Source organism: Pseudonaja textilis, chromosome 2 (assembly GCF_049901715.1).
Source record: "Pseudonaja textilis isolate UNSWEBS1 chromosome 2, rPseTex1.2, whole genome shotgun sequence".
NCBI classification, from domain to species: domain Eukaryota; kingdom Metazoa; phylum Chordata; class Lepidosauria; order Squamata; family Elapidae; genus Pseudonaja; species Pseudonaja textilis.
In genome coordinates, this window is record NC_141991.1 from 24575680 (window position 1) to 24599424 (window position 23745).

At 40.4% G+C, this 23745-nt stretch overlaps 1 protein-coding gene across 3 annotated transcripts in view; it reads right to left on the bottom strand.

Moving 5' to 3' along the window:
* Positions 1-23745, bottom strand: part of FHIT (fragile histidine triad diadenosine triphosphatase) — a 927448-nt gene that overhangs the window by 261341 nt on the left and 642362 nt on the right. The window lies entirely within an intron of this gene.

Here is a 23745-nt window from a genome sequence, read left to right on the forward strand (position 1 = left end):
AGTCGCAAAAGATAAAAATCATATGATTCCTGGACACTGCAACCGCCATAAATATGAGTCAGCCTGAATTTTGATCACATGACCATGTGGATGCCATGTTGGTTGTCAGTGTGAAAAATGGTCATAAGTCATTTTCAGTGACCTTATAACTTTGAACCGTCACTAAATGAACTTAGGAAATTCTTGTTTGTTTCAGCAACTTAAAGATAGATAGATTAGACAGGCAGACAGACAGATTTATAGAGATATAGTTTCTAAAGGTGTGCCAAGACTGAATGTATCAATTGCTGATATTGCCAAATGTAAAATATAAATGAAGAGAAGGACCAGGGGAGGCATGATAGCAGTGTTCCAATATTTGAGGGGCTGTTGCAGAGAGGAAGAGGATCAAGCTATTGTCTAAAGCACCCAAAGGCCAGACAAGGAAGAGTGGATGGAAACTAAACAAGGAGCAATCTAACCTGGAAATAACGAGAAACTTTCTGACAGTGAGAACAATCAATCAATAGAACAGCTTTGCCCTCAGTAGTTGTGGGAGCGCCATCACTTGAGACTTTCAAGAAGAGATTGGACTCCCACCTGTCAGAAATGGTGAGGGTCTCCTGCTTGGGCAGGGGGTTGGACTAGATTACCTACAAGATCTTTTCCAACTCTGATTATCTGTTATCTGAGTCAACCTTGAACCTGGTGGGATATGAACTGTCAAATTGCAGACAGCCAACAGTCAGAAGAAGTAGCCTGCAGTATTGCACTCTAACCACTGCACCACCATAATAAATTCATTCATTCAGGCACTTGTATTGGGTTGATAGCTACATCAAGGCAGTGCCCTGAGGTGGAAAAGAGTTTCTTCCCACAGGCTTCATAGTTGAACAACACGGGGTAGATATTAGACCTGCACTTGGCTTCGAGCAGCAAGCAAAATCCATTTAATGTTTTCGCCAGCGTTCATCCGATCTGCAAAATTCAGAGCAATTACTTCTCCTTAATTCACATCTAGTGTTTTTTCAATGATTTATAAGTTGCAATAGGCTTCAGGTTAGCCTGAATTTTAACAAAACAGCGGTTTGTATTTTTTTTCTTTGATGAAGGAAAAAAAAACCCTCTCCACAGTGAAAAGCAATAATCATATCATTTTATGAAAAGAACGGCCACATTCGTTAAACTGCAGTTCTGATAGCTAGGACAAGATTATTGCAGAATAAAAGAAGGGTGGTACTTTTGTTATATAAGTAGGCTAGATTTTTTTCCCCCACATTATTGACTATTTTAAAAAGTTATATAACATCTCCGCAAGGAAGTATACAAGAAGAGATCTAAAGCAAATCAGACAGATGCAAATTGTTTCCTGCACCATAAAGTTCCTTCAGTGTTCTAGAAGATCAAGTACAGTCATGGTGAACTTACAACAAGAACATTTTGGGTGACATGCCACCATTCACTAACACCAACAACTATTCCCAAATGCGTGCCCTGTTCTTCCCTAATTTTCAGAGGCTGCAGAGGTTGTGTGAGAATGGGATGTGCTCTCATGCAGCCTCCAGACCCTCTAGTCTAGTGGTTCCCAACCTTTTTTACGCCCCGCACCCCTAAAGAAATTTCACTCGAACCTCGCACCCCCTGATATTTAATTAAATAAAATAAATAATTTAATTAAATAAATTAAATAAAAATGCCAACATATAGCCAATAACCTATTATTTACCTGGACTTTTCTCGCACCCCCTGGAATATCGTCTCGCACCCCCAGGGGGTGCGAGCACCCCAGGTTGGGAACCTCTGCTCTAGATATTACATTAGTACATTAGAGGGTCATGCTCTGGTGTGACCTCCAGAGTCTCTGATATCAATCTGCATAGACTTCTGTAAAGCCTTTGATTCAGTGGTACACGACAAACTACTCCTAAAACTAAAATCTTGTGGTATCTCTGGACACCTGCATAACTGGATAGAAGCATTCCTGTCAAACAGAGAACAAATGGTCAAAATTGGGAGTGTCCTATCAAATTCTGTACCTGTCAACAGTGGTGTCCCACAAGACAGTTCTAGGACCAACTCTCTTCATACTCTACATAAATGACCTCTGTTATCATATTAAGAGCAACTGCGTTCTCTTCACTGATGATGTAAAGCTGTTCAATACCACAGACAATACTGCTACCCTTCAAAAAGATCTTTACTACATATCAGAATGGTCAAACAAATGGCAACTTCAAATCTCAACAATTAAATGCTCTGTCTTACATATTGGCAAAAAAATATATCAGAAAATAAAATACAAGCTGAATAGCCAAGACGTTATTGATGATCCAAGCTCTGTCAAGGACCTTGGAGTACTCATCTCTAATGATATAAGTGCTAGAGCCCATTGTAACTACATAGCCAAAAAGGCATTAAGAGTTGTTAACCTAATCCTATGTAGCTTTTTCTCTGGTAATATCACACTACTAACTAGACCATACAAAACATTTGCTAGACCAATATTTGAATACAGCTCATCAGTCTGGAACCCACATTACGTATCTGATATTAGCACAGTTGAGAAAGTCCAGCAATATTTCACAAGAAGAGTTCTCTACTCCTCTACTCATTGAAGAATACCTTATGCCACCAGACTTGAAATTCTAGACCTAGAAAATCTTGAATTACGCCGCCTTCGGTCTGATCTAAGTATGGTATATAAAATCATACATTGCAATGACTTACCTGTCAAGGAATACTTCAGCTTCAACCATAACAACACAGGAGCACACAATAGATACCAACTCAAGGTTAACCACACCAAACTAGATTGCCAGAAATACTACTTCAGCAAAAGAGTGGTCAATGTCTGGAATACTCTACCTGACTCTGTGGTTTTTTTCCCCCCAGACCCTAAAAACTTTAACCTTAGACTGTCTACTATTGACCTCACCCCTTTCCTAAGAGGTCTGTAGGGGGCATGCACAAAGATCTCTCTGGCAAATTGAATGAAAAAAAGGACAAGTACAAAAAATGGAAAGAAGGACATACAACTAAGGCAGAATATCAGCAGATAGCCAGAATCTGCAAAGACAAAGTCAAGATAACAAAGGCTCAGAATGAACAAAGACTTGCAACAAAAGTCAAAGGCAATAAAAAAAAAGTTTCTTCCAACATATAAATAACAAGAAAAAAATCAAGGAAACAGTCGGTCCACCAAAGAGAGAAGATGGCAAGGATGTAACAGGCAACAGACAAAAAGTAGAACTGCTTAACTCATTCTTTGCCTCTGTCTTCACGCAAAAAGAAACTATAGCTCAACCCACCAAAAACAGAACTGTAAAAGACAGACCAGAAATAAAAGTTAAAATCAGCAAAAAAATACTAAGAGAACACCTTTCTGATCTTGATGAAAACAAATCACTGGGGCCTGATGGATTACATCCCAGAGTTTTAAAGGAGCTGGCAGCGGTCATCTCAGAACCACTGCACCATAACTTTCAAAAATCCTGGAGCACTGGGGAACTACCAAAGGATTGGAAAAGAGATGATGTGGTTCCCATCTTCAAAAAAGGAAAAAGAACAGACCCAGGAAACTATAGACCAATCATCAATACCTGGGAAGATACTGGAAAAGATAATAAAAAAACAGACCTGCCAACATCTAGAAACAAGTAAAGTAATAACTAGCAGTCAGCACGGGTTTGTTAAAAACAGATCATGCCAAACCAATCTTATTTCATTCTTCAACACAGTGACTAAATTAGTAGACCAGCAAAATACTGTGGACATAATATATTTAGATTTCAGCAAGTCATTCAATAAAGTAGACCACAACCTACTTCTTAGTAAGCTAGAAAAAAGTGGAATAGATAGCACCACCATTAGATGGACTCGCAACTGGCTGGCAAACCATACTCAACGAGTAGTCCTTAATGGGTCTAAGTCTACAGGGAGGGAAGTAAGCAGTGGGGTGCCACAAGGTTCTGTCTTAAGCCCAGTACTCTTCAATATCTTCATTAAAGACTTAGATGAGGGAATAGAAGGAGAACTTACCAAATTTGCAGATGATACTAAGCTGGCAGGAATAGCTAATACCCAAGAAGATAGGTTCAAGATCCAGATGGATCTTGACAGACTAGAACACTGGGCCATATCTAATAAAATGAAATTCAATATAGAGAAAAGTAAAGTCCTACATTTAGGCAAGAAAAACCCAAAGTACACATATAGACTGGGTGAAACCAGGCTCAATAGCAAGAACTGTGAGAGGGATCTTGGAGTCTTAGTGGACAACCAGCTAAATATAAGCCAGCAGTGTGCAGCAGCAGCCAAAAAAGCTAATGCAATCCTAAGTTGTATTAACAGAGGGATACAGTCAAGATTAAGGGAAGTATTAATACCACTCTATAAAGCCTTAGTAAGACCCCACCAAGAGTCCTGCATCCAGTTTTGGTCACCACATTATAAAAAAGATGTTGAGACTCTAAAAAAAGTACAGAGAAGAGCAACCAGGATGATTAGGGGACTGGAGGCTAAAGCATACAACAAACAGTTGCAGGAACTGGGCTTGGCTAGCCTAGTGGAGAGAAGGACCAGGGGAGACATGATAGCAGTCTTCCAATATTTGAGGGGCTGCCACAGAGAGAAAGGGGTCAAGCTATTTTCTAAAGTGCCTATAGGCCAGACAAGGAATAATGGATGGAAACTGAACAAGGAGAGATTTAACCTGGAAACAAGGAGAAACTTTCTGACAGTGAGAACAATCAAGCAATGGAATAGCTTGCCCTCGGAAGTTGTGGGAGCGTCATCACTTGAGACTTTCAAGAAGAGATTGGGCTGTCATTTGTCAGAAATGGTGTCGGGTCTCCCGCTTGGGTGTGGGGTTGGACTAGATGACCTACAAGGTCCCTTCCAACTCTGATTATCTGTATCTGTAACAGAGTGGTCAATGTCTGGAATACTCTATCTGACTCTGTGATTTCTTCCCCACACCCCCAAAACTTTAACCTTAGACTGTCTACTATTGACCTCACCCCTTTCCTAAGAGGTCTGTAGGGGGAGTGCATAAGCGCACCAACGTGCCTACTGTCCCTGTCCTATTGTTTCTTTTATTTTTCTTATATGTATCCATTCCATGTATTCATAACTATGTATATACTTATATCTATTATCTTGTAAGCGATTGACAAATCGAAATATATAAAAATAAATAAAATAAAAAATAAAAATCACACAGGAATGAGACATGCTTCTGCCTGGTTGCAGAAGAGCATTGTCTGAGGCTGTTCGAAGAAAGAAGGCCTCGTGCAACCTAGACCAACCTCGGATTGGCCGCAGAGCCTGTCAATCAAAAGAAAACCCTGCCTGAAGGTAGGTGGTATGCAGCAGCTCCCAGGGAGCATGGGGCTATGGGGCAATCACACCTTGGGGAAGGGTGCAAAGTGTACTTTTTGAGTGGGTAGTGGTGGCATTTGGACCGAAGTCAAGGCACAGGCCTCCATTTTAGGTTCAGCCTTGGGTGCTGCTGTTCAGGATGGTCTAGATGGGGGTTAGGTAGGGAATTAGTGTGTGTGAGAGAGGGGGGGAGAGGGAGGGAGGGAGAGACCAGCAGAGTCAAGTGAGACATTTCCTAAATTTTTGATATGCCAAGCCCGAATGGTTCACCATCACTAATTATTACAAGAAAAACATGTCACACGAAGAGTCAATTCTTTCCTGGTTTTGATGCTAAAAATCAGAGGTGGGACCATTTGGTTGCTCAAAGCTAGCTTTAAGGTAGCTTAAATCTTTAGAAGATAATAATATAAACTGGGGGTGTTCTTAATGGAAGAGTTTTGACAGCTATCTTGATTTTAAAAAACTATGTTAAATTAAGCCTATCTTGCCTAGCTCGTGGCAGTACCAATAGGCCTTTATTGATATCTCAAAAATAAGCAAGGTTGAAGACCCGGCTAGTGACTGACCATCAGGAATTAAAGGTGATAGGGTAGACTGAGAAGTTAAAACTTCCCAGAAGGTGGTAGTGACAAACACATTCATATTGTTGCCAACAAAACTACTTAAACATATGTAGCAAATCATCAGAAGTGAAACTCAACTTAAGATAATTTTTAATGTGAAGCCTATGTTAGAGTTGGCAGGTTGCAGTTTTAACAAGTTTCCTTCCAAAATACAACAGCACATTAATGTTCAGCTGCAACGGCCAGAGAAGGACATTGGAAGAAGAGGATGCATATGTAAACCTGGGCTGGCAGAGTCTCCATCCCCACTAAAAATGGAAAACATTTGCTTAATTGTCTTCCATTCTGAGAACAAACTTTTCTCAGATAATTTTACAGAAGACCAATTTGAAAATACAATTCCACTGATTGTCTCCTCCTGCCTGGTGATTATTTGCTGTCGACTTTATCTTAAAGTTTTATGATTGGTTGACTGATGATTATGTACCATCGAATCCGTGCTGACTATTTGCAACCATACAGATAGAAGTTTTTTCCAGGATGCTACATTCCCAACAAGTGTACTCATTGCTGAATTTAAATTAATTATTAGCTGCCTGACAGGATCTGTCTTTATAAGATGAACAGCTGGGATCTGAGAAGTTTTAGTAAAGAGTAGCCTAATTCTCCCAAGACATGCCAAAATGCCAAATACTATAAATGGTCCACACCAAGCAGTATGCGAGCAGAACATGCAAAAAACTTGATAGGACTTGGCAGCAAGTGTACAGGGACAGATGTTTTAGGTTGGGCTGTAAAAACGAGAAGTCCCATATGATTATGTCAGTATAAGTATTTGAAAGCTGTCATTTAAAACAGACAAGCGAGCCCAAAGTGGGAAAGTAGAGAGAAATCTGTGGGCATGTGATGAGAAGCTTCCATAGTTACACAAGTTGTCAGCCACACATACATGGTTATTCTTGGTTCGTATTTTTTTTCGAACCCAGAATGAAGCCTGGTGAAATAGCCGTCGAAGCAGTGATTCTGAGAGTTCCCATCTGAGAGGGAAATCTGAGAGTTCAAGTCCACATACAAGGTTCCTGGGTTGAGAAACACTGCATCAGAGGATAAACCACAGACCTGGAACAGAGTCCCCCAAAGCATAGCATATTGCTCAGTGCATGGTATCCCTAACTATTGGTTAGATTTTCTTCACTTGGCTAGTGTAATGGATGGTGCCTAAATATAACAGAATGACAGAGTTGGAAGTGATCTTGGAGGTCTTCTACTCCAATCCCCTGCTCAAGCAGGATAACTATACCATGGCAGACAAATGGCTGTCCAATCTCTTCTTAAAAGCATGTGGTGATGGAGCAGCAGTGGTATTCAGCAGGTTTTGACCGGTTCTGGAAAACCAGTGGTGGAAATTTTGAGTAGTTCGTAGAACCAGCAAATACCACCTCTGACTGGAGATTTTACAGTATCCTTCCCCTGCCACACCCCACCAAGCCACGCCCATAGAACCGGTAGTAAAAAAAAAAAAGAATCCCACCGCTGTAATCTGGAGGCAAGGCATCCCACTGATTGATTGTTCTCACTGTTGGAAATTTCTAGGTTGGATCTCTCCTTCATAAGTTTCCATCTGTTACTTCTTGTCCTGCCTTCAGGTGCTTTGGAGAATAAGTCGACCCCCCTCTTTGTGACAGCTCCTTAGATGTTTGAAGACTGCTATCATGTCACCCCAGTCCTTCTCTTCATCATCTATATATCATCCTCATCCTCTTCATCACCACCATCCCCAGAAATTTCAGAAAACACCTTAGGATCAAGGTTAGCATTGTGCTGGGATCCAACTCTCCACTTAAGCCTTTTGGTCATCCAAGAAAGAGGATTGACTTCTGGGATTTTCTGGATACCCTACACCCCATTTCAACTATATGTTTTCCTGGAGCTACAGCAGGAATAAAAGACATCTACTGAGGATCAAAGGAGACATTTCTGGCATTTGAGTGGTGAGCCAGAAAAAGGCAAAAGCGAACAACCAAATGGCTAACCTTGGCTCTGCTTTCCTCCAAATCTGGTTTCTTCACCAGTTCCTAAAGGCAACAGTCTGTTGTGTTTCCTGCAAAAACATCACACCTCTCGAGTGTGGAGTGTGTGGTGTGTGTGTGTCCCTACAGACTGCCAGCATTTGGGTGATGAACAAGCTGTCATTTGCAAAATCTGTTTCTTTCAACTTGGAAGATTTGTCAGAAATTTGTTCCTCACATAGTATTTTGTCCAGCTGCAAACATATGCTTTGTCACATGTAGAAAAATGTGAGGAGAAAATAAATCCTGAAACAAAAATTGATTGATTGATTGGGGGGAGGGGGACGAAGAGAGAGAGAGAGAGAGAGAGAGAGAGAGAGACTGTAATTGGAGAGAAAGCCAGAATAGAGGAGATGAGATATTCAGAAGCTCTTTAGAGAGAACCATTTCCATTTTTATAGAGGTTCATTTCTCTTTTTCATCTTTGCTAAGCAGCATACTTATTAAAGCACACAAAGAAGCTGTAGGAATGTGGGAAAATATATCTTCATGCTTGTTTACAAACATATAGAGACATTTACTAATTCCCTCCATGAAGTTATCCCCTTCAGAATCTCTCTTCAAATTCCTCTTTCTCAGCCCCTAGTTTGGAAGGTATGGTGATATTATGCTTCCTGGATGCCAATAAATGTCTCTTACGCCAAGGGAGCATTTTCATAAATAAAAAACATTGCCTTGTGTGGATCATGGAATTGCTCTGATCCGAGTGTGTGCAAAACAAATCCAACAATGATCACTATAGGAACCCTATTTTAATTGGGGAGATATTTCTGCATGGTACATATGTGAATCAGTAAAAAAAAAAGAATGTCAAAGAGCTATGGATACATTTATCTATCTTTAAATTAAGGAACTTGCATTTTCTTAGTTTGCTTTGAATTTTTCCTTATTTCTACTAATGAGAGCTGGCTAAGAAACTTAGAAATAAATGCCAAAAAATAATGGAAGAATCTTATGAGCTATTGGATGATACATCATAACAGCTTAAACTAGGGGAAGACTATTGAAAAAACTGCCATTGATTGAAATAAGTCTCTAGCTTAGAAAATTCATTCTGATAAAAGATTTATGCGTAAGAAAAACAGTAAACTCCAGTTTTTACTTATAAGAATTGTTACTGAGAAAAAATGACCATATTTGGAAACTAGGTTAAAAAGATCTTAACAATTCAGGATGCAGACCAACATCTTGAGAGTGTATATCTTTGTAATTTTGGCTGGGTTGATGTTTTTAATGAGGATTTTAAATCTGCGGGCTTAAGGTAGAATGTGATCCATACAGAGATTTGTATGGAGTGATTAAGTGAATAATAGGCATTCCAACATGAACTTAAGCAACTTTACAAGAAATACTATAAAGCATGTGAGGTCCTTGGTGCACTCTGAGCTTGGTTTTTTTTGTTTTTTGTTTGCAGACATTTCATTACCCAACTAGATAACACAATCAGCGCCAGGAGGGAGGAGTTTGCTCTCTGTTTATATATGGTGGCTTGTTCTGTCAGTATTGGTGAGAGGGTTGTTTTCTACATGGCGGTTTCTTGATTAGGCTGTTGTTTACTGTTAGTTTGTTTGTCTCAGTTACAGTTTCCGATCCCCACTTGATAAGGGTATTGTTTACTGATTGTTTGTTGGCCTAGTATTTATCTTGGTGTTAATCTCTGGGCGTTGATTGTAACTCAACTCTGAGCTACAAATATTCTCTTCTATCAGTACTCTAAAGCAGGTATTGTCAAACACACGGCCTGCAGGCCTGGATCTGGCCCATGATAGGCCCAGAGTTGTCCTGCAGGGCTGTTCCAGAGCCAGCAAGGATTGGCCCAGGTTGCCAAGGCCCCAGCCCAGCCACACCCACTCAGTCAGCTGCAATGACCAGGCCATACCACTCTGGGCCCTCAAGGGCAAACAAAATCTTGATGCAACTCACAATAGGATTAAGTTTGCGATCCTTGCTCTAAAGCAAAGGTGACAGCTTTAAGATTTGTGGACTTCAATTCCCAGAATTCCTCCTCCAGTCATGTCAGCTCAGGAATTCTGGGAGTTGAAGTCCACAAGTCTCAAAGCTATCACATTTGGAGACCCTTGCTCTAAATCACGTTAGGGACTTTAAAAAAATAGAAAGATGCTCACTGGCATGCCTTGACACCAAGGGATTCTGCAAGGCTGTTTGGCTGCTTCCTGGATTTTCAACTATGATTAATTGGTTGCTTCTTCAACATGCACAAGAGCTTTAATATGCTTGCTCGACATCTTGTTCAGAATATGGGCACCTGTAATTACTTCGCACATCTGAAGTGTCATGACTTTCCTTGGTGCAGATTAAAAAAAAAAAAACATATGACCCCTCTCCAGCCCTGTCATAATTCATTGAAAATTATAGAAAGGATGCCTGCTCTCCCCCTTCCCTTCAGGGGAGCATCAGCTTCTGATATTTCTAAAACAGACCTCATTATCCAGCCCATCATTTTCATTTATCAGTGCCTCGCAGCTCTTGGTATTCACAGATCAAAGAGTGTCATGTCCATCAATCACTGGATACTCTTCATTTTGCTTTGTCTCCTGCAGCCATCAAAGAAAGCTTCTTCTCTCTCTCTCTCTCTCTCTTTTTTTTTTTTTTTTTTGATGCTGCTCCTAATATCAAGGGTTAGGGACAGTGAGAAAAACTACCTGCTCTTTCCAAATGGAAGAAGCGGGGAGCTGCAGTGATTAGAGAAGTTTCTGAAACTTCCATTCACATCACTTTTGATGTGAGCATGAAAGTTTCCATCTGAGTTTATCACTTAAAGGACTTACTTTCTCCTTCTGTTATTGTTGTTTACATATGGATGACTTTTCCTCATGAAATCCACCTTGTTTTGATAAGAAAGATACTTTTTTGAGCAAGGAAAGGAGGAAAAAAAACCCACAGTTTCTCTCCACAGCTGAGAATCTTTCTTTCATGAAACCCACAATGATTGAAATATTCAGAGAATGCTTCACCTTTCTTTGACAGCACATAACAAAGTCCCCCAGTTCTTCCGATAAGATTAAAATCTCAGTCAAAGGATCTCTGGTTTAACAGCCTCTGAAAATGACAACACCATGCAGCCCTGGTTGCCTTTTTTTTATGATACCACTGCAATCAGGAATATATTAAACCCCTAGGCAATCTCCTGTTGCAAATGCCAGGTTCGTGCAACAAAAGACATCTTGCCAGGATCTGTTGCAGTTCTTAAGAGGAACCAAGGATTATGGAAGCAAGCAAGCTTTCATTAGTTCAGAAACCACTATTAGCAGGCAGAAATCAGGCTAGAATTGTTGCTGCCCATTTATAAGGTTTGCAGACATGCTGGGGTCAAGGAGTTTGCCTTCCTGGGGAATCACACAATAGCCCATGTGTGGAGTCTCTCCCCTTCATTGTTTAATGACGGTCAAAGTCAGCATGGGCCTGCAGAGATCTGTAGAGAAGCAGATGATAAAAATACAAGGGCACTATTTGTATGACATTATCATACATATGTTGCTAATTTGGCAGCATCATGGTTTGTTGCAGGTGTCATTGCAACTGCCTTGCGTTCCCAATAAATGTTAATGACGAAGATTATATTTTAATATTTTGCTATTAGAAATGAGACTATTATATCCTAATTTTGGTCATTAGCAATTATGATGCTCCTAATAGGCAGTTTCTACCCTTTTACCTTGTAACATATCAACTCTAGCAGGAAATTTTCTGATCTGGATGCTGAACCATTTTCATTCTTTTTAAGTGCTTATGTTTGAATGAAGAGAATGCTCAGTACTAGTTCTGCAGGGATTAAATCTTTTACATAACTTTTGTTATATTTTATTCTCTCCCCCCCAGCTGCAGCCTTGTTGCTCATTTAGAAAACCAGAATGTTGTTTTTCATGCCTTATTAGCCAAAAAGTTGGAGTTTATAAATTCATTGGAAACCCAGCTGCATTTACATACCATTCTGGTTAATGACACTAATGCTTCTGATACAACTGAAGCGTGCCTTGATGGGATTACATTTGAACATTGAAACTTCTAGTCCTCATGAACAAAAGGAAAAGAGAGGAAAGAATGTGAGAATTTTTTTAAACTATAAGTGAGAATGGACTCTGTAGAGATTTTTATGACATGTTATGATTCACCCAATATTCCAGTCAAGTGTACTGATTCAGTTTGCTATTAAAAAAGCATCGCCGTGGAAAAACAAACACACAAGAATGAAAAGAGAATCTCTGCTCTTAAGAATATTTAACAACATGTTACCTAATAGGTACTATATTATCATAAGCACATCGTCCTCAGCTCTTTTACAATTCAGGAAAACACATCAATCACATGGCATAAATTTGGGTCTTTAGCAAAGACTAAAAATCAATCCGAAGAGAAAGCTTTGGCCAATGAGCTATGCATAGACAACAGTCAGTTTGCCCTGCTTCTGACAGAACATATAATAAGAGTTGGAAGGGACCTGGTCTTCTAGTCCAAACCCCTGCTCAAGGAGGAGCCCCTATACCATTTCAGGCAAATGGTTGGCTAGACTCTTTTTGAAAGCCTTCAGTGATGGCACACCCACAATTTCTGAAGGCAAGCTATTCCATTGGTTAATTGCTTTCACCATTAGGGAATTTCTCCTTAATTCTAGATTGCTTTTCTCCTTAGTTAGTTCCCAACTATTGTTTACCTTGCATTTTGTTGCTTTGGAAAATAGATTCACCCCCTCATCTTTGTAGGAGCCCCTCAAATATTGGAATAATGCTATCATGTCATTGTCCCCAACCCTAGTCATACCCAATTCCTGTAACCCTTTCTTCATACATTTTAGCCTCCAGTCCCCTAATCATCCAACAGCATGCTTACATTTCTCTGGCAGTATATTCATGTTGAGCCACTACAACCTATGTCATACTTACTTTCCGAAAGGGAAATGTAAACAATATAAATTACAAAATCAAATAGTAAAGACAATATACTGTCATTAAAGTAAGACAAGATCATTTGTGCCACAGAGAAACAAAATACCCATACACACTTCTTTAAGCAAAAATACATTAAAAATGAAGAGAAAAAAAAGCACTGGAACATCTAAAGGTCAACAAGACGTAATTCCAAAAATCTCCAATTCCACTGAAGAGCCTATGGAACTCACCGGCAGAGCCTTGAAGTACTTTGGATTCCATTCCAAAAAGGTTCTGCAGCATGCAGAAGTTCAAATATACCACAGCATCTGTTCGCCACTCTGTAAAGTGGCCATTACTTTTCCCTAAGATCACATGGCAACTTCAAAGACAGCTTGATGATGCTGAGAAAAGACAAGGGTGCTTGCTTCAGAGTGGCAAGCAGATGTTACCTTCATCCTCTTGTACACTCCAAAGCACCCTTTATGAATTGTTTCTGAAGTGCTGTCCAGCCTTACTCACAAATCTCATTGCTTTTGCTTGTGGATCAGAGAGCATGGCTTCAGCTGTGACGGTTTGCTTACATCAGTGCAGACAGAACTATTAAAGCCTCATAAATATCATCAAGTGAATCCAGAAACAAATACGTAGCCCCAATGTCACTCGGGCAGAATAAATGCCACAGGATCTACCTGCTCATTGTTGAAACTTTATACAGGTAGTCCTCATTTAGCAACCACAACTGGAACTTGCAACTTGGTCATCAAGCAAAATGGTTGCCCCATGAAACATGCTTTCTGCTTTCACTTCAGTTTTCCTTTGCTTTTTCAGACCTATGACAGCCATAAATATCAGGATTGGTTGCAAACTTATGTTTTTATCACTATCACAACGGCAAAGAGTCACTAGATGAAATTAAACTAGCAACTACAAACAGTTGCTAAAAAAAAGACTGAGGGATCCTTGGTGCTCTTTGAACTTGGTTGTTTTCTTGCAGACATTTTATTACCCAAACTAGGTAACATCAGTGTTTTAGATTACCAATACCTAGTGTGGATAATGAAAGGTTTGCAAGAAAACAACCAAGTTCAGAGAGCACAGAAGACCTCGTGGTTCAGCCCTGAACTAGAAATATTCTCCTTTATCAATAAATGAGCACTGCTTACCCTTCATAATAATAGCAGTTCCACATCTTTACTTGGAGTAATATTATTTGGTCTTTAAACTGCACATATATACCTATATGTCAAGAATTGCCAGTAAAATTTTTCATATATTTATTTATTTTATTTTATTTTTCAAGTGATTATAAGATAACAGGTATAAGTATAAACATAGTTATGAATACATGAAATGGATACATATAAGAAAAAATAAAAAGAAACAATAGGACAGGCACGTTGGTGTGCTTATGCACGCCCCCTACAGACCTCTTAGGAAAGGGGTGAGGTCAATAGTAGAAAGTCTAAGGTTAAAGTTTTTGGGGTTTGGGGAAGAAACCACAGAGTCAGATAGAGTATTCCAGACATTGACCAAATTGACCAAGACCCAAATGAACCAGGGTTCTGACCACACTTACACAATGCTTATATTCAAGCACAGATAAATACAAACCCCACCTTTCAGTCCAGTTTTCTAAACTTTCAGCTGAACATCTGCACAAAGCCCATCTTAGATTTGATTAAGAAAAAGGAAATATCTGACTCTTCTTCTTGACGGGTCCCCTGAGCAATATTCCTATTCTTGATATTTGCCAAATTTCAGAATTGTACCCATCCTCCAAAAATCATCCTGTAGGCTCTTCAGGTATATTATCTACTGAATCCTCCTCAAAGAAATTTGGCTAGACAGTTCAAGCTGCTGAAGAACCATTTCAAAAGCCATCACTGCAGTTAAGTGAAAACACTGAATCTGGTGAGACTTGCAACCTGGTCTACCCAAATATTTGACGGAGCATACTACTTCTGCTTTCGCCTTTCAGCTCCAATCCAGGAGCCTTAGCAGGCAGTTGCTTCCACCACAAACTATTTTGTGTTAAATTTAAATTTACTGACAAAGAAATAAAGGGAGACTAGTCTAGCTATTTCAAGCTGTGAATATAGATACAGCTTGAAATAGCTAGACTAGTCTCCCTTTATTTCTTTGTCGGTAAATTTAAATTTAACACATCACTGCAGTTATTAATGTGAAAACGCTTCAGGGTGAAGATGGATAAAATTCATACAGAATTTCCAAGGTCCAAATACGGGCATAAACAAGATTGCATGTAGCAAAAAAAAGAGGGAAGTATTCTAAAATCTAAGAACAAATAACCGGAACCACGATCAAGACCCATGCACTAATGTACGCTTTCAGGATTGGTCTTTCCAGCTCTGACTTCTGACATAAAGCCCAACTGTCACTCAAGGATTGACTGGAATCCAGAGACCCCTTTCCATCAATGGAAGCCCCCTAACCCAATGAAAGCTTTTCCTGGAAGAAAGAACTGCCAGAACTTATTAGTCTTGAATGCCCCTGTAATCCTCTGAAAAGCTGGATCGGTAAATTGAAAGATGTTGCAGAATAATGTGGAGAAGAGATGAGACAGTAGAGGGTGGAGGGGGAGGAAGTGTCGTGTTTTCCACCACCAATCCCATTACACACATACCTTATTCTCACCATTTGTTTCCCAGTGACTGAAGAGCTTCGAAAAAAAAAAAAAAAACTGAAAAAGAGGAACCAAAATGATGGCTATGAGGGAAGGAACTAATTTTGCGGAATCTATCACTCCCTTTCTGAAGTTCCTCCCAATTGCTCCAAATGTACAGAGCAACCCCTGACTTCTACAGTGACACCTAATTTAAGGAATTTATCTATCCAAATATGTGTTTTTCTTTCAAGGGTCCACCGTGCCATGCTTCCGTGCATTAAACATTCCCCCCCTCACCCCCTCTAAGTAAAACATTTGATGGCAGGGGGGGAGCACATTTCTGAATTATATTTCATCCATATGGATAGGTATCTGATCGGTAGTTTCAATGAATCAGCAGCCACTCTAGCAGCCTTATCATCCTATTACGGCATGGGATTACAGTAATTGAATCAGAAATGCACTGGACATGCAAGTAATGTTATTAAAACACCCACTTAGCATTTTTTTTAAAGCTGCATCATCTAAGCAAGGGCAATAAATTACCACACATTATGGTGTTCTCGGTTTTGAAAAAAAGAAAAAAAAAGTGACCAAATACAAGGAAAAAAAAAAGAGAGGTATGTAATGTCTAAAATTACATTTTCGAGCATGTCATTTCTAAAAATCCAAGAGTTTGTAATAACTTCGGTGGGTCACAGTCACTGCATTACATTTATTAAGCTAATGGGATGGGAAGCCGAACACGTCTACATAGTTTTACAATTCACTGGCTGCACATACATTTCATGGCCTTTGCTTCTTGCACAATAGAAAATCAATTCTCACTTTAATCTTTAAAAGCAAGATATATGCTTGCTGATGACTAATCAGGGGAGCCCTTTGAAAAAGCAGTAACATTTGGCCCACAAACACATTTGCAGGTAATCCTAGAGGTCACCACTGACAGCTGTGCATTTAAATCGGCTTAGGTCAATCACACAAGGAGTGATAAGCTCATGACCATAGACCTTCAGCCCTCCACTGAGACCATTTGAGACTCTGATGCTTAAGCAATCGCCAATGGCTAAGGAAGTACATCTCAGCCCAGGAGATGATATGGTCACTTCACAGATGGCAGATACTGTTCTGCGACCACTGGAATGGATTTGTAAACATACTGGCAAATCATGTCATTTCTGGAATCTATTATATAGAATTTCCACACTACCTGTGCCTAACAACAATAAGGATATGGGATCAGAATTTGCTATTATCTGTGGGGTCCCTATTGCTGCCTGAGTTTGATAATTTTCTTTTCTTGTTAGAAGGGAATGGGATTTTCTCTTTATATGGAAGTGGTATACCCTGTCAGTTTTGGTGGGACTGTTCTTGATTAATGCTAAACAAGCAACCAAGTCATAAACAACACCCCAATCATCGAACTACCAACTCAGACAATCAAACAGCAAACCACAGCCTAATCAAGAAACCACCAAGAGCCCTCCCACCAACCCTGATAGGGCAAATCACTTCTATATAAACAGAGAGCAAACCCCACTCCCTAGTACTGATGCAGAGGTGGATTGCTGGGAGTGTGCAGGGGTTTGGAAGAGCCCCTAGCTAAGATTCTGCGATGATCCAGGGTGTGGCACAAAAGCAACAAAGTCACAAAAATAGGTAAAGTCCCTTTAATACCTCCAACTTGGCCCCCCAATGTCCAGTTATCACCGGCTGGAGAAAAAACTCTCCCAAGGACAGTTTTTAAAGGGAAGAAATTCCGTCGGAACCCAAAGTACATATAAATTATAAATAAAAACCAACACAAACCATGCTGCAGCAATTAACGAGACAGAGCAGGAAAGGGATTGAAGACGTCAAAAGATAATGAAACACACACAGTTGGGAGGATGCCAGAACTCAGATAAGACTTGACAAACCAAAACAATTCATGCTTTGCTTCCAGCAAGGAGCTATGTGCAAACACCTTTATCCTGTTTTCCCAGCTGCAGTTAATGAAGGGAATCAGGACCTTTTTCTCCCCCATAACCCACGTTGCTCCCTTATTTCTTTCCTCCCTATGTGCCCTAGGATGAAGAGGGGGTGGGCCTGGGTCTTCCTCTGAATGCCCAGCCAGACTGTGCCCTTCCCCAGTTTCTTTCACAGCCACCAGAGCCACACTCCCACTCCCTGTCAGCTGTTCCACCTCTCCCTCGGAATCAGATTCCAACAGGGGCATGACAGATTCTGTGCAGTTTGGAGAACCCCCAAATCCCACTCCTGGCTGGCCCCGCCCCGCCCTGCCCACCCTGTCCCTACCCTCCCAGGAGTCCCCACACTTCCCGTTTTGGATGCAGGTAAGTGGAAGGGTGCACGTGGAGGCTCAGGGAGGGCAAAAAATAGCCCTCCTGGAAGTTTGGGAAGCCAGGAAATGGATCCTCTGGAGCCTTGGGACCATTTCTGACTTTCAGAGATCATCTGGAGCCCCAGGAGACCATTCTCACTCTTCTGGAAGCTTGAGGAAAGCCTCTGGACCCCATGGTGGACAAAAATGCCCCTCCACCACGGTGCAGGAAGCGAACTAGGTCACACCCACCATGGCCACGCCCATGCAGCAACTAGGCAAAGAACCAGGTTAAAATTTTTGAAGCCCACCCCTGTACTGATGGTATTACTAGTCAGGTAGTGAAACCTTTGAAAGAAAAATAATCAAGCTCATGGAGACCAAGGACTCACCCCGAGTTACAAATATTAGTAGTTTAATCTGAAGCTACAACTATTTTCTTCTCTCACTGTTAACTTATGGAAGCTCTTGAAGCTAGGTCATAAGCACGTTATATCAACAACGTGGAAGCAGTTATGATGTGGGGAAGGCGCCAGAAAGTCAGCACACACATCATAACTGTACACAGCCCTGGCAGTTTGCAAATTGTCTCCAAATTGTGGAATAAGATGAAGAAAATTATTGGTAAAGAAGAAATAAGAATATGTATCTGTAGAACACAGCAGGGGGAGAGATTTACTCTTTTTTTTCATCCAAGTAGTTACTTGAAAATACTTACATATATAGATCTACTGCTGCCTGCCCCATCAGGATGCCATTAAGGCAGAGGTCTCCAAACTTGGCAACTTTAAGACTGTGGACTTCAACAGTTGAAGTCCACAAGTCTCAAAGTTGCCAAGTCTGGAGAGCCCTGCACTAAGGAAAGCCAAATGTACTGGAAAGGGGAAAGTTTACTTATGGTAAGTGCTAAAACTAGGGTTTTAACTGTGGCCTTCAATCTAGCCTAAATGTCTACAATACCTTCCCTGGAGACCCAGCAAGCCTTCTGCCTCTCCTGATTTATTCTTGTTAAGATTTCTTAATAAAAAAGAAAAGCCAACATGCTTTTCAGTAATTTCTTTAAGTTATACATAAATCCTTAGAGCAGGATACAGTAGCGGCTGTTAGCAACCACAGATTAATTAGGAAGTGTAACCCCTTATTTAGCAGAAGGGTCAAGGGAAATTGGTGCTAAACATTATCCTGGGTGGTTAGAGGAAAAAGCAACCTCACCATTTCCTCTTTTGATAAATGTATGTTCTGTCACTGAACATAACATATGGGTGATCCTCATTTAACAGCCAATCATTCAGCAACTGCTCAAACTGATGATAGTGCTGAACAAGTGGTAGTTTTAACCAGTCCTTGGAATTCTGGCTGCCAGCACTTTTATTTCCAACAACAGGTAAAGTCAATGTGGAAGACAGAAGGAAATCGGAAGTGGAGGGCATTGCTTATTGAAGCAACTAGGACAACTAAGTGGTGCAGTCACGTGTATTTTATGACTAATGTCAGCGTTCCAAGTGAACCCTCCAGGCAATTCAAAACTCTGAGACAAAGTCCATCAAAGTAAGAATTTATTAGAGAAGTCATGTTGGCACATCTGGGGAAAACCTGAATCTGAATTCCCGCGTTTCCCCCCCTCCATGCTAAAACTCACACCGTGCTCCATTTAGTGGCTCCCCAGTCACATTAACCAATCAATCCCTTGTCTCAACTGCCACCAAATTCCAGTCACTTCCCTCCAAATGACAGCAACTTGTCCTTGAGCTCTGGCAAAAGAATGTTGTGGCTATACTCGCTTCACTGCTCTCCTGTTTCCCATCCCCCATTGTGGCAGCCCAGAATCCGAATCAAGATGGATCCGGGGCTGACAACTACATTGTCAGCAATGACAATTCTGGTCCAAGTTGCTCTAGTAAACTGAGGTCTGCCTGTAATCTCAACATTTCAAATGTGCCTCTCTCTTTAAAAAAAAAATAGAGATTCCTGCTTTAGAAAAGGGATTCACAGTGGAAAGTTGGTGATTTATATCCTGCCTTTCTGCCATAGCAGATATCATGGGAGCATGGAAGCAGGCACGGTGAGCCCAAGAAGTGACATTGGATAGGGAGAAGCAGAATGAAGATGAATTAAAAAGCTGGAAATGGGCCATGAAATTTTAAAAAATCTCTTCTCGGCTCCCCCCCCACCCCCGTCCCCCAGTAAGATTTCTGAATCTCTGACCCAGCAATTCGCTTGAGATGTGCTAAGTGCTTTTTTAGTTTTTCATTTCTTTCTCCTTCCTCCAGCCTTGTGAGCTATTCTGAGGCAATAAAAAAGGAGATCACAAATAAGGTCAACATATGAAATGGAAAAGAAGAGAATTGCTTTCATTTGCTATTGTCAATTGTTAAGATTATGTGAATCAAGCCTAACAAGGACTTCCGTTAAGAAAGCTTATACTCATATAATGTCAGGATCAAAATCATATCATTGCTGTGTCAGTGGAATGGCCACCTTATCCATATGTCCTTAACTGAAAAAGGATCAGAAAAAAGAATCTGAAAATGCCCAAGTATCAGAAAGTCAGGCATAACTCCAGTGGTCCTGAAATTGTATGTGATTGTGCCAAATACACAGGTAGCAACTAAATGTTCAGCAACCTATCCTTACACCATCAATATTATATAATAGTCAAGATAATGCCATGGTGCCTCCAGTGCATCAGACTGTAAAGGGTAGAGGGGATGGCCTTGAAGGACAGAAGGAAGAATAGCTACCATGGCAACAGTCAGATAAGAGGGACTTGAGCCAAGGCCAAAAAAAGTAACCTGACAAAATGCCTCAGACAAACCCCACGCTAGCTCACACGAAGGGAAATAAGGCTCATTTAGTCTTCAAGTTTCTGTTATTGTAGTTGTTGCAATAAAAGGAGTTCTGACCTATATGGCATAGGTTTCTTAGTCTGGTCTACCTGGTAGGATTGACCCAAGTACACTGTTTTGCAAAGCAGCTGGGACAAGAACGAAGAAACAGAGCAGAGGAGGCCATAGCACAGGTCAGCAGCAGCGGACAAGCCCAGCTCTCATAATTCTCTGACCACATCTAATCCAGTGATGGAGCTGAGACTCAAACCTTTCTATCTCAGATCTTTAGTGGGCTGAATGATCTTAAGGACTGGGACTGCCATGATTGAAGTGACCACTTTGGATAGAAAACTGCATCTGGGAATTACACCTGAGCATGGTATAGCAACAGTTAGGAGTGGTGCAGTGGCCTAGCGGTGGAGGTCTCACCTCACAATCCAGAGGCGGTAAATTCGATCCTAAGTAGAGGCAGATATTTCTCTCTCTGGGCACAATGAAAATATATCTGCTGAACAAAACTCCGCATTGGCGACAGGAAAGGCATCCGGCCAGTAAACACTCTGCTAGCTCCATTCAGTTGTCCAGACTTTACCTTGCAAGGGATTATGGAATCATTAAAAGAAGATGATGATGGTGTAGCAGCAGTTCTTTCTTCTATATGGAGGAAGCAGCTACTCTCGGCCTTCTCTGGTATATAGAAGAGGGGACTATCTTTCTCCACAGGCATTTTTCCCTCTTACTGTCTCTCAAAAATAAAAGTACAATTTCCTGTGTTGAGGAAGGCGGTTGGAAAAGGTTATAATTCATTTGTTGATTGATTACATTCTATCAAATCAATGATGAATCTTAGCAGGGGAAATGGAATGGGGCTGGGGCAAGAGCTAAGATCAGAAGTAATTCAGATGAGAAATCCTGATGGGTCATATTCAATATGAACTTATTCACTGCCTGATTATGCCAACTAACCAAATTAGTTGCTGATCGGGGGTTATGTGGTTCGATGCAGAAGTCAAGGAGTATCATCGCAAATGCATGCCAGATAGAATGACTATCACAGTTTTTCTCTCACTCATTTCAGTCTTAATCCTTCTAAGAGAAGTAACTCATAAATTCAGATGCAAAACATTTGATAACCAGTCAATCAGAAGACAAAGATGTTTGATCTGAGTGGGCGTCTGTGAGTGAATTAAATCAAAGTCCAGCTTGCTCAGAAATTGTAGAAATACTTTGCTATGAGGAAGAAGTAACAAGAGATGGATAAAAGTATCTTTCTCAATCTATTAGACTTCAAGGATATCACTTAAAACTGACCTCAGAAAAGCATAATCTATGTAGCAAAGCAGAAGTCATTTTTAAAGAGAGAATCTTTACAAAGTGAAGAAAGATAAAATAATTTGGCTACCTAGAAGTACTATTTTTAGAGACATTCTCTGCTGGATGAGAATTAAGAAAAGGAAAATGACCCAAAGGTGATTTTTCAAGAAGCAACTGGACTTTCTGTTTTTTTCTTTGAAGATGTTTCACTTCTCATCCAAGAAGCTTCTTCAGCTCTGACTGAATGATGGGGGCAGATTCCCCTTAGATCTCCTATTAGCAGCTTAGCTAAAGCTACCTTGTCCCAGATTTCTTTAGTTACTTGACTAAGTGCTATCAGCTTGTAGAAACCTCAACAGTATTTAATTGTAATCTCTAGAAAGGAGAATGGCTGATTAAGCAAAGAGCCTTGCTATCCTACAAAGGCATGAAGTTTTAACTTCTCAAAAACCCATATATGGAGTTAGGGATAGAAAACCAAGATGGGTTAACATCTCTCATAATCTAAAGCACGGGTCCTCAAATTATTCACCTCATCTATCAGATGACTGCAAGGAATATAAATCCTTCTACTCTTGACAATTCCGTCAAAAGAGAAGAAGTCTTCAAGGAAAAACAAAGAAAGTCCAATTGCCTCTTGAAAAAATACCTTTGGGACAACCATTACCTGGATGGTTGAGAATCTCCATAGACAAGAAGAAAGATGACTTCATTCTCTGACAGCATCTAGCTTGCCATTATGGAGTGTAGGACCATGGACAGATCCAAGGATGGAGAAAAATTAGAACTGTATCAAATGGAAGTCTCTAAGCAATTTTCAGTCAGTGGAATCCCAATTATTGAACTTTAGCAGCAACAGCAACAAATGGACTTTCTCCCTGAGAAAACCTAATTCCCACAAAAATGTATAATATTAAAATGCAGAAAATAGTTAGAATTGCATTTTTGTGTGCAAAATGTACAATGGTACTTGTTCAGTTCTTATCGAAAATGAATTATCGGGCTCAAAACGTTTCCATGAAAAAGTGTGTGGCTTTTCTGTATGTCCCAATCGGTATTTCCTACAGTTTTAATTAAACAACAACCACAACCACAAGCTAAGACCTTGTCAGAGTATATTCATGAACTGGAATAGAGCATGGTAACAAGGTCAGCCAATGAATAGGCATAGCAACTAAAGCAGCCAATGAGGACTGTTTTGGAAACTGAAACTAGAAGCAGCCTAGGCTGGAAACTGAAACTAGAAGTAGCCTAGGCGTGGCTCTATATTAAGCTCTGAAGCTGTGTGGAGCTCTGACTCTGTCTATTGAAAATGAAACTGCTTCTCTCCTCTGCTGTGTATAATGCTTGCCTGCTGACCTAAAATAAAACTGATGTTTTTGCTCGTGCTGCTGAAGTTACTTGCAACATGTTTCTGTTTGAGTTTGCTCCATTTTGGAGAAATCTACAACTGGTTTGTAAAATTTACTTATTATGTTTATAAAGACATTAAATGAAGCATCAGCATTTTGTGTTTATTTTTCTGGCGCTAAATTAACGCTGCAAAACTCTGAATAACCCTGGGCCTTCATGGTTTAATATGGGAGGAGTTTTTACCTGCTCTTAAAATCTTACCTGAAACGCCGAGAACAGAACCCCTTTCACATTTTTGGAAGACAACTATACAAGATAGAAGGATTTCACGGGCTACAGTAATGACCAAGAGGTAGCGTTAAATGACAATGTTTAGTAAAAGAGGTGAGATGTAAGCATATTGTACCATCCCATTTCAA